Source organism: Buteo buteo, chromosome 3, assembly GCF_964188355.1.
Source record: "Buteo buteo chromosome 3, bButBut1.hap1.1, whole genome shotgun sequence".
Taxonomy (NCBI): Eukaryota; Metazoa; Chordata; class Aves; order Accipitriformes; family Accipitridae; genus Buteo; species Buteo buteo.
This window is the reverse complement of record NC_134173.1, coordinates 67,703,282-67,720,602: the sequence shown is the minus strand read 5'-3', so window position 1 is coordinate 67,720,602 and position 17,321 is coordinate 67,703,282. Positions and strand designations below refer to the sequence as shown.

The 17,321-nt window shown below is 50.0% G+C and overlaps 1 long non-coding RNA gene across 1 annotated transcript in view; it reads right to left on the bottom strand.

Moving 5' to 3' along the window:
- The window catches only part of LOC142029544 (uncharacterized), a 106,310-nt gene that overhangs the window by 32,421 nt on the left and 56,568 nt on the right, over positions 1-17,321 (bottom strand). The window contains exon 3 of the long non-coding RNA XR_012649952.1: positions 7,657-7,737. This is a non-coding gene — a long non-coding RNA (uncharacterized LOC142029544). The remainder of the gene's footprint in view (positions 1-7,656; positions 7,738-17,321) is intronic.

Below are 17,321 nucleotides of genomic sequence, written 5' to 3'. Positions count from 1 at the left end.
CTAGACAGAAAATAATGTTGGCAGGGAATACCAGGATGCCACCCTCGAGATTTAACCCAAATAAGGCAAAAATGTCAATAATGTCAAATGCATATAAATTAGAATAGACTAATACTGTTGTTAGCTCAGTGACTTCGTAACCATCAAGTTACAATGCTAAACAAGACTGAAAATGAATGAAAATGGGCTGGAGAGTTTTTATCACAATTGGATAATGTGTCCAAAGGCATCAAAGGGGGCACGCGAGCATCCCAAAGCTAGGAAGTATTTAACAACTCCTCTAGAAAGGTAAGAGTAATAAATACAAGGTAGTAGAAATCTGTAATAAAGCCTACTATAATATTAAACAATCATTAATCAAATTCAAATAAAGGCAACACTTATATTGAGCAATAATAAGTGCAAAACATAATCAGAATCACTGCACCCAGAAATTAAGACCTACCACCAAGGCAGGGGCAAGCACGGTGCATCTGAAGAGGCACACTCCACTCCACGCTTTAAGGACCTCAGGACTTTTATTGTAAAACCTTGGGTAAAATCCCTCCCCAGAGCTTTCTGAAGAGAAATCTGCCCGAGACACCAACGCGGCTCTGAGCATCATTTGTCCAGCTCAGCTTACAGCAAAAAGTTTTCCTAACTTTCCCATCCTTTTCACCACCGTTTTGCTGGATTATTTGGTTGTGGGCACGAGGGATGAATTACAGGCGCAGGGTAACTCAATCCCTCTCTCCCCTGGAGAAGCTCCACTGGCAGCTTGAAGTGAGGTGCTGACCTTGGTTATCTTACCCTCTTTTTTTCCTCCTGCAAGCGACCACAACAGAAACCTCAAGTGAAATTGTCCTAATCTCTCCTGGAGATTTTGATTTCAGTCCGACGTGGGTGCTATTTGAAGCTTCATGAAAGGAACATCTGAAATAAAAAGGTTTGTGGTGGCGTGCAGCAGTAAAATTGCTTTCAAAGCCTTAACGCATCAGTTCATCTGGAAAAACCCAAGAGTGTTCATTAACTCCTGGTATGCTGGCAGTTTCAAAGATGCTGCCCATGGCCAAGATCAGCCCGTTATCCCAAACGCAATCACCCATCTGCTGCTGTAGCCAGGCAGCAGCTCCAAATTTTATATTTATCCTCTGTTTCAGGGAAACAAGGACTTAATATTAAACTCATTTTACACACAAGCAACAGAGACATCAAGAAATTAAAGGGTGGGAGTGCTCTCTCCCTAACCTCAGCTGTCTAGAAGTTAGGCATCTAATGTAAGCCAACTGTCTGGAAACTTTCCATGGTCCATGGAGGAACAGGCTGCTCCAAAGCATCATTTGTTCCCCCTCTTCCCACTGAATATAAGTGGAGCTTACATTGGGGGCAAAAAAAAGCCAACAGGTTTTTTAAGATTTCACACATAACCTCACCTGACTCCTAGCCACAGCCATTCAAGAGCAGTGAAGTCCACTAAATACTAGCTCCAACTGGCACAGTCATGCTGCTATATCTCCAAGCAGGCCAGCATTTTGGCTGCCAAGTCACACTTCTGGACACCTTTGGTCCAGCTGTGTGACCTGTCTGCGGTCACATAGGAACTATGTGCCAACACCACGACCGGGGTGCTCCATGCTCAAGCTTGAGCTCTTCCCCCTTTTGGAAAATCAAACTGCTTTAAAAGCCTTCATTTGTGCTCTCAGAAAACACACAAAAATGAATCCCAAGAAGCATCAAGATTATTTTTTTTTTAGCACAACTGTTACAGAAATATGAAAATTCAATTTGGCAAGACAATCCATATTCCCCCATTGCCAAGACATCTCTTCCCCGATAACCTATGTGGTATGCAACTTCCCAGCAGTCGGACACGAGGAATGCCCATTCTGCCCCATTCCCACCTGGTTCTCCTCAACTGTCCCGCAGCCCTGCCTGCACCAGCGGCACCATCACAGGCAAGAGCATGGGGAAAGGGTTGCAGCTTCAGCTGTTTATCCAAAATACCAAGGCATTTGAGAGTAATATAAAATAGCCAGAACCATCAACTTTATGCTCTTTGGGACTATGCCCGGATAGGAAATCTTCCCAAGAAAAGATCATTTGTAAAGCATTATCTATACGGTAAGGTCTAATGAGTTAATCCCCATCACAACGTACATCTGATGCCTTCCCACGGAAAGATGCAACCCAGTAAGGAGGTATTCCTGGCATGTCATTACGCATGGCCACTTTGCAGCTCTCCCTGTCATGACCAACAAGATGGAAAACCACCACCCATCTCATTCCCAACAGCTCCCAGCATGCCCGCTTGGAGCAATAAACCCCCCTCTCACAAGGGCAACCCCTTCCTCCACAGCTGAGCTCCATCTATAGCTGTTAAAGACCTCTCAGATCCTCTTGTTTTGGGAATCCAGTTGACAAATTCAGGCAAACGCACCTGAACAAAAGAAAAAAAAAAATGCAAACCCAACACATGCAGCTGTTGGGCAGTTTGGTTTGTGTGTTTTCCATTCTGAGTTTTAATCCCCCCTTCCATAAAGGTTCATTGGCACCAAGCACCCGCCAGCCCCGTCAGCGTGGACCCCTCGAGCCTCTTGGCTCCAGCCTGCGTGTCACCTTCTCCGAGGTGATACTGGTCTGGTTGCAAGTTGCAATAGAGTGGGTAGTTATGACTCAGGATTATGGTTAAGAAACATTACCGCCAGAGCACTTGGACGTTAGCAGAATACGCCCCAGTTTTAATAATTAATCCTTCTTGACCTCAGCCCCCTCTGCTTCATATTGGTTTTCAATATGCAACTTCATAATTCAGAAAATTAACACGGTTTTCTTCAAAAGGGTCAAATTTATTAAGGAAAAAGATCTGCACAAGGATGACATCTCCCCAAAGGAGACATGTCTGCAGGCCATGCTGCAGATGCATTTGCTGCCCACCAGTGCCGTCAGTCGCTGCCCACAAGTGGCCCAGAGAAGACCTCTCCCTGCTTCCTCCCAAACCCCTCAACACCCACCCCACGGCAGCCGAGACAGTCTATATAACGAAGGGCAACATCCACAAGTTGTGGCCACGCAGGACACATGGGAAGCTTTCCTATGAGCAAAGTGGTGCAGTGTTGAAAGGGGTCACCTGGAGAGGTGGGGATGTTTCCACCCCTGGAGGTGCTGGCTGCCCTCCTCCAGTGCTGGTGGCACTACAGACCTCCCGCGGTCCCTCCCGGTCAGCATTTTGGGGGCCCTCCCTTGGGTCCTACTGTGTTGTAGGAGACACCAATGTCCTGGTTGCTCCCCCAGGACCTCCCCCAGGTCCCCACCATGGACCACATCTGGTTGATGTCCCTCAAATCCCTTTGTCACGTCCTCCAGCCTCCCAGGAAACACAGTGCACAACCTGGGCAGACACCAAGGTCAGGGCAGCTCTGTATGTGGTAAGGCAGGCAAAGGCATGGGGACGTTGAGAAGACACTCAAGAAAAACGTACAGACCATACAAACCACCTCTGAGAGCAGCTCTTTATATGCGTGTGATTTAACCATCCATAGACACCGTTAACTTTAATAGGAAGCAGCAGAACTGAACGACCCACTGATGCAAAACCTAAAGAAAAAAAGACCAGAAAACACCTGTTTCAACTAAATAGACGCAGTCTGCTACTGGATCCCCCCCATGAACACATGAGACCCACATGGCCGTACACACCATGCGATTTGTAAAGGAGATTGTACAAATCTGTTCCGATGCCATGTTCTCTCTAGGCACGGACACGTGTAACCACCGAAGGTGGCAAGTCGCCGGCTGGCCCAGTCGATGCTGGGAGCTGCTGATGAGGAGCAGCTGAATCCTGAAGAGCAAAGTGCAAGCTGAGGGAAGACCAGACTGAACAACGCCACCATTTATTTTTTCCAGATTTATAGCAACGGCTCTGAGAGGATGTAATGCTTCTAAAGCTTTGATCAAAAGTCTGGGTGCCCACACGGGCAAGGATGGAGCCTGCAGAGAGCAAAGGGCTGCCCAGCCTGCTGCTTCCCACCTCCCCATCTAGGCATCCACACACTCATCACCCTACGAAGCTACTGTAAAGAAGTAAAAATGCCTGAAATAGGAGACAGCTCAAACGGATTTTTATCATCACATCCTGCACATATCAGAAAGGGGGAGGAGCAGCCCACAAAATAAATAAGCACTTAACCCTCATGGTGAAAGAGTCAGAGTCTTGGCTTTGGCGGGGGGTGGGGGTGGCCTGACAAAGTGCTCATTAACATCGGGAAAATTAGTGAAACCACCAATAAAACGAAGCAGGACACGTCACGCCGCAGGAGAGCACAGCAAGAGATGTGGGGAGAAGGGCCGTCTGTGGCCAGGGCTGAGCTGACGGCGCCTGACAGGACGTGTGTGCAGGTCCAAATCACAGCAAAAAAATTCACCGCGTTTAAAGCCCTGGTTCGGCGTAAGCCCAGGTTGGGTGTGAAATCCGTCAGCAGCAGAATCGGGGCAGAAGAGGAAGAGCGACAGCTCAGCGCCGCTCCCCACCGCACTCCACATCACCACGCTGCCCAAGCAGGGTCCTAAATCCACAGTGGTTTCGAGCTAAGGGATGTCACCGCTTAACCAGTTACCTTTTGAGCTGCAGCAACTGGTTGGATTCATGTACTGCTCCTGCATCAAACGTGAGGCAAAGCACAGCCCAAAAGCCCTTCCAGGTAGGTTTAAACTAACCGATCTCGTGTTTTGCACTTGAAACAGTCTCAACGGGCAGCAGCTCAGCAAGCTCTGCTCACCCACCACTCCTCAGGTTGCATTCATCAAAGAAGGTTTTAAACTGCTATGCACACTCCTATACTGAGGACTGGCGGTGGGTTTAGCTGAACTACTGCAAGACCTGGAGGAAGCTCCGTTGCAGGGACCTCACAAGTGCCAACTAGCCGCTGTTAGCAATTAATTGCTGATGAAAATGCTGCCCACACCTGAGCACCCCACTCGCTCCAGGACGCAGCTCCCCACAGGGGCAGCATCGCCACAGCCCACCCTGTCGTGTTTTGTGTCTCCTGGGCTGGCCTCTGGGCTTTGCCCCATTTGTCTCTTTACAAGACCCTTAGGCTTGACAGAGTTGTCTTGTCATGTTGGACCCGACTGCCTTTTCTCAGGGCTGATCAACTTGCATCATGCAAATTACCCAGGGTGGAGGTAAACTTCGTTAGTGGCAGAAAGGGGCATTCAGATGGTTCCTTTTATGTTTCACAGGTCATTTGCATCTTATTCTCTGCCTTTAGGGCAACTCCCAGTTGACTGAACACCTGCTTTTAGTTGCCGGGAAGCAGATAACAAACCTCCTTCTCCACCCACCCCCAATTCACACCCCTTCCAAATATTTAGCTGAATATTTAGCTGTGTCACTGAGACTTGGAAAACCCTCCTCACTTCATGCAGGCTGCTCATTTTATCTTGGTCAAGATGGAGATGAACACATTCTCCTGCTTACCCTGTCCCAGAATCCCAAAGCATCCCAGCAAGCCAAACCCAAGGAAAGCAGAGAGCCTCACACCAGGTCACAGGCTTGGCAGCTCCACAACTCTGAGCCCTGAACGCTCTCACTGATGTCCAAGGTGTCAGCTCAGCACAAAGATGCTTCCAAAAAAGGAGGGATGGAGAAAGGAAGCCAGCTGGAGTGAACTTTATCATGGAACAGCCAGCCAGGCGGCCAGCAGCCAAGTAAAAATGAGGCTCTTTGCTGGGATTCTGCACTGATACTGCAGAAAGCATCACCCCTGCTTAGACACAGCACTAGGATCTCCTATTGCATCGCCCGTCCCTAAAGAATTATTCTCACCGCAACTCCAAAGACTCAGTTTATCCTTATTCTCTGGACAGAGAATCCAAGCATGACCTGAGACCAAAGAGACCAGCAGCAGAAGCAAGCATCAAACCCAAGGGCACAAGTCCCTGCAACATCTTCTGGTCTCCAAGGTAGACAGATGGAAGGCAGAGGATGTACGTGTCCCCCACTTGGACATGGCCAGGGCTCAGAAAAAGGGCGGTGACCACACAACTTCACCATGACAGCGTTTCTCTCGCTATAAAAGGGAGCGTTTCCTCTCTCCAGGGCTGCAGTGAAAACACTCCAATGACTAGTAACACAGAAAAGCTAACAGTAAATTGCAGAAGAAACTCCATATGTAAGAAAAACATACACACACATTCTCTTCACCCACTTAAAACTAAACAAGAGTGATGTACTACAGCAGATTATATTGGTTCCTTGCTTTAAGGTGACAGTCTTGACAATGGACCATCAACATCAATCCCTCTTTCTCAACGGGCTGCACCTCTGAGAACATACTGAGGGCATCAGCAGAAGCAAAAGCATACCAAAAATCTTCCGGAGTTGCATCTGCTTAGGTACAACAGTTTGTACATCTAAATTTTAACCTTTTTAACTCAATATTTCTCCACGCTACAATACGGACTAGCCAGCACAGGCTGAGCACTCAGCAAACACACACAGAAAACAACATTCCTGTCCCTCAAAAAAAAAGGAAGTGAAGTGGAGGAGGAATTTCCCCTGCACGGGAGATGCAGTGAAGTGCACAAAAGCTCTCGGGGGAGACGCTGTTCCACAGAGCCCTGACAAGCAGGTCTCAGCTCTCCACGTTACCGCACCGAGTTAGCGGGATGCGGATGCTCCCACTACAGGTGTCAGGCTGCCGTGGGGACAGAGTAAGCATCACTCCAAACCTTCCCGCGGCTGAAAAGCCACAAGCCACAATAGTAAAAAAGCCAGAGGCCAGAGCAGCTCCGGGACTGGTTCCCAGGAGGCTCACGGGCAGCCCCAGCAGCCTCACCAGGTCTCAGTGCAGCAGCTCCTGGGGCTGGAGTCATCTTGCTGGTCCCTACTGGGACTGCAACAGCCAGCATGAGATGACCCAGTTGGACTGAAACCTCCTCAGCGATCATACCTTATCCTTCAGGAACATCCTTATGCTGCCAGTCAGGGTGTATAAACGCTGAGAGCAGGCTCAGACAAGTGGCTCACAGATTTAAGCTGTGTCCAAACCTTGAGGAAAATTTAAGGGAAGCCTAGGAGAGGCCCAAGCGTTCATGCAGTGGGTCTGGACAACCCAAAACACTATCAAGCACGCTGAACTCCATTCCTGCTCAGGGTGCAGACATTACACACACCTTGCAGACCCTACATCCAAACAAGCCACCTCGGCTGCGCTGACAGTGCGGAGAAGCAGGTCTTGTAGGGAACGACTTATCCCATGCAGATGCCTCCAGCAGGTCCCAGGGTGAGGCACTTCCTAGAAATAACCATTTCCCTCCAGCAACTGTAAAAGGAGGCTGGGCAGGGGAATGGTTCAGTAGCAGGTAATCACAGCAGAGGTCTCTGAATCTAGGGGAGCAAAGTCCCCTGCTGTAAAACCCAAATACAGCCAGAGACAAGGTCTGTGTGATACACAGACCTCAACATATTCAAGATAGTCTCCAGCCCTTCTGAGACCCCCAAGCAAATCAGCAGTCTAAAATCCTCCCATCAGCCCTGAAGAGGCAAAATACAGGGAAATCCATAACAAAAATGAAGTCTGGAGGTTCAACAGAAGAGGTCTCACCCAAAGGATGCAGAGAAGCCCGGGAGGGCTTTTATCTCCAGGCTTACAAGTGCTGAAAGCTGTCACCACTCACCTCATTTCCCAGGAAACCCTGGCAGGATCAGACCTCCCTTCCACACGCTCCTCCTCTCTCGTTTCCACAATCAACGGAGACCTACATGACATTACAACAAAAGAAAAGTCAGCGAGCCCAACCTTGACCTCTCCCTCAAGCCGAAAACCTTCATTTCCTCAGTTCTTCAAAACAAGGCTGCACTGGAAAGCAATTATATATAAATGGCAGCTTACATATCTATTTAAATATATTTTATATTTATTTAATATTTATTATCTATTTAAACATATATATATATAAACTGGGGAGGGGACAGGAGGCCCCCGCGAGTGGCCAAGGCAGCAGCACGTTCCTCTGTGGTAGCGAATGGACCGGCACCAGGGATGGACCCTACAGCCTGTCCCGTGACGAACACCCACGGTGACCCAGCAATGGGGCACCGAGGCGAGCCTGACGAGGTCCTCTTGAGATGTTCAGTCAGCTCTAAAGCAATCCTTCGAACACTCCTAAAGAGTAATGGGAGAAAACACAGCCAGGAGTGCCAGGGAGCCTGGGACGATGAAGAAATGCCTTTCTTGCGGTGCTCGCCCAGGGCTGGCCAAGAGCTGCGGGGACAAGGCGTGCTCCATGACCCAGAGCATCCCGGCAGCATCACGGAGAGGATGCGGGCTGTTCCCCGCGGTGACCTCCAGGCTTTGCTGGCACCCCACGTTGCAGCCCGAGGGTTGCCCAGGACAGCCAGCCAGCCGCCGGGCTGTTGCTCAGGTCCCCAGCGCTGTGCTGGGCGGTGGTGCTGGTGTTTCTGCTTTCTCACACCATCTAGGTCCTCATCCTCTCCTTCTTCTCAGGCCACGGGACCCCATATATCACAGCCACGGATCACCCAGCCACTGTGGCGGAGCAGGGTAAGGGGACCTTTCTTACCATCAGAACAGCCTCGTCGCTCAGCCTACTTAACCCAGCCACATTTGCACTGCTAAATTTGGGAGAGTATGAGAAGCATTCCCTCGGAGCGGGAGGTGGGGGAGGGACAGGCAGGCTTTTGGCCTCCTTTAACTCCCTGCCAAGTGCTCTGTAATTCAAAGTCCGTGTCAGGGACGCCACCCCGAGCTGCACAGCAATGGCCCAGACCCAGCAAACCTGGAGATCCAGTGCCTTAACCCCTTCGGAGGCAGCACCTCAGCTTGGCTATTTTAAGAAAATGATTGAGGCAGGCTTTCTGAAACAGCTCCCACTGAAATAAAAGGTTTCCAGGAGGTATGCGGGGGCAACTGGGGACATCTCCATGCAGGGGGGGAGGCACTCAACTTCAGATAGCCAAGTTTGAAGACCCTGCCCTGAAAGGATGCAGTGCTCAGCTTGGTAACAGCTAGCAGCAATCCTTACATTCAAACTGATTTAAGAAGCTGTGAATGACTATTTTTGGGTGCAAAATAGATGAACGACTCAGGAAAGACAGCACTAATAACTGCAGCAAGAAAGGGTCACCATCCCCGGCAGCACCTAGGAACATTGCCCTGACCTGCAGCACAGGCACCTAAAAACATCTCATCACCAGGCTTTGCTTTTGAGATCGTAGAAGCAAATTAAACCTCTCTCTCGTTCTTGTTGCTGGCGGGTACAGGAAGGAAACGCAGGTTATGTTAACCTTTCTGGGCCCGTTTTCCATAAACACCATCAGCACCTGCACCCTCCTGCAGATGCCCAGAGAAATCTGCTCCTGGAAATCCAACCCATGAAACATGTTGGGGAGGGGGGGTGTGTTGCTGCCCACACCCAACAAAAAAACACATTAATTAATCCCAGAGGGTACCAAGTCCGAAGGCGTACAAGGTGAGCCGGATTATCTTCCCCAGCACCCACACCGAGATGTTCGAGGGAGCTTTTGAGGAATCCAGGCATGAGCCTGGGCAACCAGCCGTGGAGCTCTGGCTGCTCTCCTGGGACCTTTCCCAACCAATTCACACGCACACAAAAAAAAAAAAAAACTGGGCTTGTTTTCCGTAGAAGTGGGCATCAAACGCTCTGACATCAAGAAGGATGATTAAAGACAGTTGAGTTACAAGGAAAGATTAAAAGAACTAAATATGCCCAACTTGGCTAAGCAATGAGTAAGAGGAGACGCGATAAAAGACTCCAGGCATCTGAATGAAGGGAGTGGCATGGCTTTAAAGGACTGAATAAAATACCTTTCTGAGAAACGGATCCATCAATGATCTCCCAAGAGATAAGGTACAAGCCTCATTTTTTAGGCATTTATAAAACCGGTCCCTAGAACTGAGGGTTTTGAGGAGAAATCCACATTGCCCCGAAGGGAGCACGCACCAAAGCTTTTCATCTCCGGCACAGGGTGCTGCGAACAAAGCACATGATGCCACAAGGGAGCACAGGAAACTTGGGGAGTGGCAAGTATTTCATTCTGTCTCACCCAAGAAAGAGAGATATGCTTTTTCACTGTAAAATTAAAAAAAAAAAAATTGATTTTCACTTCTTGTTTTTAATTCAGCAGCCCTAGTCCCTGATGTTTCGGGTTTAAAAAAAAAAAAAAAAAGAAAAGAACCACCAGCTCATTCAAAACGCACAGGTCTGGGAGTCTTACAAGTACTAGACTTTTTCCCCAATAATTAAAGATACATGGGAGACCGCAGAGGCAAGAGCCCGGCTTGAGCTGACCGGTGGCATTCCCAGGGACTGTGAGCCCGGCAGCTCTCCAGACCCAGCCAGCCCCAGCACACAACACAGGCAAGGTGACAAAATCCTGGAAAGTATTTCAATACCTGGCTCTGCTGAGACTGTACCCCTCAGAGAAAGTACCCTCTGAAACCCAGGGACCTGATACACTTTATAAAGATCAGAAGTAAGCCCTAAACCCTGAGAAAACCGCCCAGGAGGAGAGCTAAACCTGTTATGCTGGCTTTGCCCCAAAAAGCCATGTATAATGCATGTAACGTACATACCTACCTAAATATCAACTCTGTGAAGCCAAAGCAGTGGATTTTGTGTAATTTCACATGATGTCCAGCCATATGAGGGTCTCCTGAACATCTCCCCGCAGCGTGGACAGAGGGGTGTACCCAAGGCAAACAGCATGACCTGGCCAACAGTATTTACTGAGTACAGACACATGCACAGGGAGGTTTCCACCAACACCAGCTTATCAGTTCATTTGATGTACCTGCAGGTTGCAATTAACCCCCGAATGTTCTTTCCAGTGCTTCTGCCTGGATATTCTTGATGCAACTAGGCCACTGGGTATGATTTACAAAGCTCGGCGGCATCCCAGATTTGAGTACCTGACAGACTCCTTTCATCCTCAACAGGGAAAAGCCAGAAGACATTTGTTGATGGTGCAATTTTAAACCACAGTTAAATTCACACAATGGCTATATATCATCAAGGAGGTAGTCCCGTCCCAGCTCCCCCTGGCTCCCCTGACCTGGTGAGTCAATGCAGGGCGATCGGACCTAAGAGAAAACTAGCTAGGAAGAAAAAAGGTGAATAATTTTCTTCTAATTAATTCCCTAAACCAGTTCAGTGGGCTTCGGGCAAGTACTAGAAATCTTTCCCCTTTTGGCATGAGTGAGATCAGCTGAACTGCAACATGTGACCACAATCCAAGGCAACCTTTGTTTGCAAGACCAAGAGTGGATCTTTTTGATTTTTTTTTTCCCCCTTTCCCACAGCAACCTCTTAAGTCTGCAACTGCCTTTCTCCATGGGAACAGGAGATCCACCGTTTACTGACCAGTGAGTTTTATTGCAGAGTTGAAACAGGATGTTCACAGAGGATTTTTTTTTTTTTTTAAATAAGTGGAGCATTTTAGTATGCAGTAAATCTTCTTGCTTTATGCTTGCTTGTCTTTTTGGGAAGCTGAAGTACAAAACCAGACTGCCAGACTAATTTTATATATTGAAGAAACATGATTCTACCCAATCTGAAGGGCAGGCCAACATAAAAAGACCCGTTCAAAGTGGAGGAAACTCTGCACTTACAGTTTGGGATGAAAAGGTGAAAATTAAAACATCTAAGAGAGATTATTATACCTTCTATCAAACCTTCCTCTTCCCATACAGACTCAGCTGCTTCCATCACTGCAGCGACACTGATGCTCAAGATAACCAGGCTCAGGGTATCACTGCCACAAAGAATTAAAGGCTTGCAGGTTGTATTCAGACAACTCCCTCCTTTCCTTTTGATGTTAATTTTGGGTATCTCCGCTCAGGCCACAACTGCAGTTTTACTCTGCTCTCATCACGCATTCAGACAGACAGCCCTTGCAGCCCTCGCAGCTAGCGTAGCAGGAGGGCAAAGCCCCTCTCTGACCCACAACTCATCCTTACATGAACGGCTTTGGGGATCTGAAGAAGGAAATGTAAAATTTTGACACCTGCAATTCCCACTATAGGGAGAAAAGGTTACTTTTTCCCCATTCAGCTAGTTAATAAGAAACAACTGACTCCCAAAACACACACAAGATTATACTATTCAGAACAGCGGACTGGGATAATCCACGTGTAAAAAAAAAAAATGTAGAGGAGCCTGGAAGAGCAGCAGGTCCCGGTGTAGCAGTGCATCTCCTCCATCACTCGCCCAAACGCGTGGTGCTGCAGCGAGGAGCGATGGAGGAAGGTGAGCCCAGGTGAGGTCCACGCACCCCCACCGTGGGTGAGGGAGGGCAGGGGGGAAGGTGTCACCCAGAAAAAACAAAAAGCTGGATCGCTGTGTCTCTGCACAGGCGGTGCGGATGCCCTGGTACCCGGCAGGACCACAGCTCGCTCCCGCACTACGGAGCCCTGGCACCTCCACGGAGCCGGCACAGAAACTACTCCTCCTCAGGAACAGTCCCTCTGAAAGCCAGGGGAGAGCTGACTGTGCAATTAACGACCTGTAAAGAAACCCACTTGCTGTTACTCTTTTTTTTTGACTTGCCAAGAGCAGCAGAACCCCATCCTGGGTGCACAGCTCGGCGGGGTGCGGGTGCTTCGCCGCTCCCACGCCTGCCCAGCCTTCCCCGGCACAGAGCCCCGCTGCTGGCAGCAGCCACCGCTGCCCCAGCTGCGACAGCAATTTCTGCGTCCCTCCTTTGCCAAACCAATGTAGCACGGTGACGTTTGGTGCTTAAGAGAGGCGATTGCCGGCGCAATCTCGGAGAGCGTCTTGCTTTCCAGCAGACGGAGCCTCGGGATACCTTTGGAGCTGCCTGGGAAAGACAGGCTAATGTATTCTGCACGTGGGCAGCAGGGAGACATGCACCGAACCTGGCTGGATAGGCAGGCGGGCAGGGAAGCATCTTCTGAGAGATGACAGAAAGAATAAAAAGCAGGAACTGGCAAGGACAGCCCGTTCAGTGCTAAGGCACAGAAGACAACCAGCCCCAGTGCCACCGCTCCGGGCTCTCGCAGGATGAGCCCCAGGAGGGAGGTGTGCGCTGGGAAGCGGCCAGTTCCCTGTGTCCTTCCCGAGAAATGCATTTCTCACCCTCACACACGCATTTTGGTACCCAAGTCAATCCCCACTCCCCCTCAGCAGAGCCTTTGCCAGCAGCCATTTTCCCTGGGTATTTTCCAAACGCTTATCCAGAGCTTCCCACCCTCACTCTCTCGTGACAATAACTGCCGATCTATTTTTGCTCGAGATCTGAAACATTGCAAGAGAGAAACCAGTGGTTTTTTCAGGTTTCAGGAAGATGGGCACCTCTGCCTGCGTGGGCAGCTGCTCCTTTGCTGGGGGAGAGGGGATGCACTTGCCCTGTGCACAAAGCTCTGGGAAAGGGAATGGGGCAGGGTGTCAGTGCCGGGACCGCTGCTGGCAGCCTGGTGAGAGTTATCGCTGGGCTCGGAGAATTTCTGCCTTCCCAACAAGGCGGCCGGCGTGAAGAATGCAAGTGACGCAGCAGCATCCTGCCAGGAGAGAGGGGAAAAAAGTAAAAAAAAAAAAAAAAAAAAAAGTTTTAAAAAAACCACCACTAAAGTTCTTTGGATGAGGTTCAGGATGACTACACTTTTACTGTAAGCATTTAGTAACTCGGAGTCGCATAACCCTTCTCTGCCCACTTGGGGCCACGACACACAGATTACAAACTACAAGAAACACTTCACGCACACACGCCCAACCGAATCCCCTGTCCGAGGGAGGACAAAAAAACCTTTAACAAATTAAGCTGCGCTTCCCATTTAAGCAGAGCCCAATCGCTATTTATTTAACAATTTTAAAGTGTTATTTTAGCCTTCCTGGTTTGTGTGCGTTGAGAGGCTGTTCCTGGGAGAGAAGCCAAAGTTGATTAGAGCAACCCAGCAGCCAGAGAGGGAGTGAAAAGCAGGGTGGAAGAGCGGAGGAAGGTGCCAGGGCAAGGCTTCACTGTGGGGACACTCACCAGCAGCCCCCAGCCATGGAGCTGGAGGGAGGCAAGTGGAAAATTGGGGACGGCAATGGTGAGAGAGAGCTGGGTTGGAAAACAGTGGCTGGTCCACCACCGTTCCGTGGTTGCCAGCAGAGGCCCCCTGCTTTCGGCACACCGATGCCTTGCCCCGAGCAAGCACGCCAGGAGATGAGCAGGTGAAAGCAAAGCCACGGCAGACCTGCATGCACAAGCATCCGTCCCGGGAGGACGACACAGAGCTCTCTGCAGCGGGGATGCCCAGGCAAGGTGCTGAACCCCCCTGACAGACGGTTTCACGGGAGAACCGAGCAGAGGATGGATAATCCACTTGGGTACGAACGGTGTTTGGTATCAACCTGCTCAGCACACCCTGCGGCACCAACAGCCCTGGGACAAATGCGTGGAGGGAAGAACAACAACATTAAACATCTCCCCACAGGTACCAGACAACTCCCACTCTGGGATCCTGCATCCTACTCCTCCTGCCATTGCTGTGCTTCCAGGTCAGCCTCCGGGAACGATTTCTGGAGCAGGCAGGCAGAGGTGAGATGTATGGCAGTGAAGCAGGATGGATGCTGCCCCTAGATGAGCAGCTTTCCTGCCTGGATCAGGGGAAACCCACCCAGTACCCACTGATGATGGGGGCTGTGAAACACACAGCTTAGACCAGATCCAGCCTCTTCCACCTCCACACTCCCGAAGTGAACCTTTTATCGGTTAACACGAGACCCCCTCTTTCACCTGTATCGAAGCACAAAATGCTGCTTTAACCACCAGTTTCCCCTGAAGCTCTTCAACCTTAACGGCTCTTCTTCCTCCCCAGCGCAGGCGGAGGGCGACGTGAGAGGGAAACCCAGGGACTCACTTGCACCCAGCTCCTCTCCTCCGACACATCCCTCTGCCCATTAGACATGGGTGGGTAGAAGGACAGATGCAGACATAGGGTCTCCCCTGGACCAGGGATGAGCAGGCTCTTCCACGTGGCTTTTCAAGCCCAAGCAGAGAAGAAGAGCACACGTGCCAGCGGGAACCCTGCTAAAATATGCTGCGAATAATGATTTAGGGGTGCAAATCCACAGAAGGAGGGAGCCAAAACACAGGGAGCACCAGAGAGGAGCCAAAACGCACCAAAAGGTTAGAGGACCCAAGGACAACCCCTAACACTTGCAAGAGCCGGGCAAAAGGGCTGTGTGCGGCCAGAGACTTCAGCAGACACAGCCACCAGGACTACCCCCATGGACTCATTAATACAAGCACGGTGGTGTGCCAGGGCGTCACGACCCTGTCCTCCAGAGACGTTCCCAAGCGAGGTTCCCACGTGAGCGCCGGGAGCAGGACTCACGGCCGTGACGGTGCATTAGGCAGAGCAAGGTTCAGCACAGAGCCCCAAGGCGCCCTGGCCGACCCCACGCAAGCAGAGCTGTTTGCCAGAAGTCTCGGTCGCTGCAGCTCTGCAGGGGGATTTTCTCCTTCCCATGCTGGCCAGGCATAGCCTGTGACCCAACCCAACCCAGAAGCCTCAGAGCTCCTGCTAGTGCCATTTTATTTATTTTATTTTTTATTTTTTTTTTAATATGACATATATTATTGCACAGAGAAACACCCAGAAAATGCAGGGCAAGGGTGATGCTAGCAAATAGCCCACCCATGCATGAAAAGTGACCAGCGGGATCCAGGCTCCCCGCAGCAGCTCTGCAAGCAATGAGCCTGCCCCACATCTCAAGGCCAGTGCACTCCCCTCCAGCACCCCATCACCACCTCGGAGCCGGGCTCAGCACCCGCCGGGTGCTTATTCCCCGTTCGCTCTCATTTTGGGGAAGTAACAGAGCGCTGAGGTAGGTAACAGGTGGGAAAAGGAGCAGAAGGCAATCCTGGTTCAAAATCCATCACATCGCTGGGGAAGTGAGCAGCCAAAGGAAAGCGAGGAGCAAGCCAAGAAGAAGCAAACTGAGAAGAGACACAGCAGGCCCACAGACATTATTCTGCATGCTCCAGAAGTGCACACTTGGAAGGAGCCATGGAAAAAAAAAAAGCTCACCTCCAATGCTCGAGGCTCACCCTGCTCCTTCTGAGCATTCAAGAAAATAAAGACCTTCAGCATCACCCAAACCACCCACTGCACTTTGCAGAAGACGGGTTTTCCGTGTGCCCAAAGGCTTGTCCCTGAGATGCTCCTACAACTTGACTGAAGAGCTCTGAAGCTCCACGATCAGCAGTCCTGCCACACCAGCCCTGCCACAAGCTTACCATCCAGCAAACTTCATTTGGTGGTCACTCCTTTTGATATTATGTGGTGTGTAGGAACTGCCTGGGGATTTGACTTCTTCCCAGTGTAAGCCCCAGCCTGTGAGCCTTGAAAAGGCACTGAACAGCAAATTGCTCGTTCTCTTCTTCACTTTCCTTGTATCCTTTTTGAGACAAATTACCATGCTGCTTTTATTTTTTAAGCAACCTAGATCAACACAAGTCAGATTCAGTGCCAGCATGTCACAAGCAAGCATAGCAAGCATTTACACGTTTTTTTCAGGGGAATTTTAGCATCAACTAAGCTAGAACTGAAGCCTGGATCTTCCTAGCAAGGCTCACATCTACATCCTCCAAGACAGCAGGCACAGACGCGGTGCTCTGCGCTGTGCAGGGATGTAGCAAGGCAAGGGAACCCTGCAAACCACTGTGGAAAGCTCTGCAGCCTACAAAAAAAAAGACCAGGCGTATCCAGTAGGTCTGCCTATCTATGAACTTCCTCTTCAAGGCACTTTTATATCCTCCTGTGATTTTAAAACCCAGCACACGCTGTTTCAGCTTTGATGCTATGCATTCTCATTATCAACCAACCGATACCAGAATATCCTTTCTTCTTGCAGTAAAACCCCTCTTTTCCCTAGGGGGTACAGCTGGTAGGACAGAACAGACCAGGCATTTAGCATTTAATCATAAGCGTAAGTATCAGCTTGAATCATCTAGGCTTGCATGGCTCCAGAACATTCCCACCGGCTGCAAACACCAGCCGAGTAACATCACCGTCAGACAGCAGTTGCAGGGGTATTTGGTTTAGCATCTGCAGGGGAGGAAATCATCAGCTTGCATCACTGCACAGAGTGACCAATTTGTGGTCAACCAAACTACTCCCAGGGGCCGAAAAACCAAGTGCAACGCAGTAACGTCGGAAATTTGGATTCAGAACATCAGTAGGTGTTGGGACACTCGGCCTCAGCAGGACCGACTGGGGCAGAAGCCATGCCAAAATCTGGATGCAAGGACCGCAGAGACGCTGGGCCAGAAGGGACATCAAACAGCCGCCCAG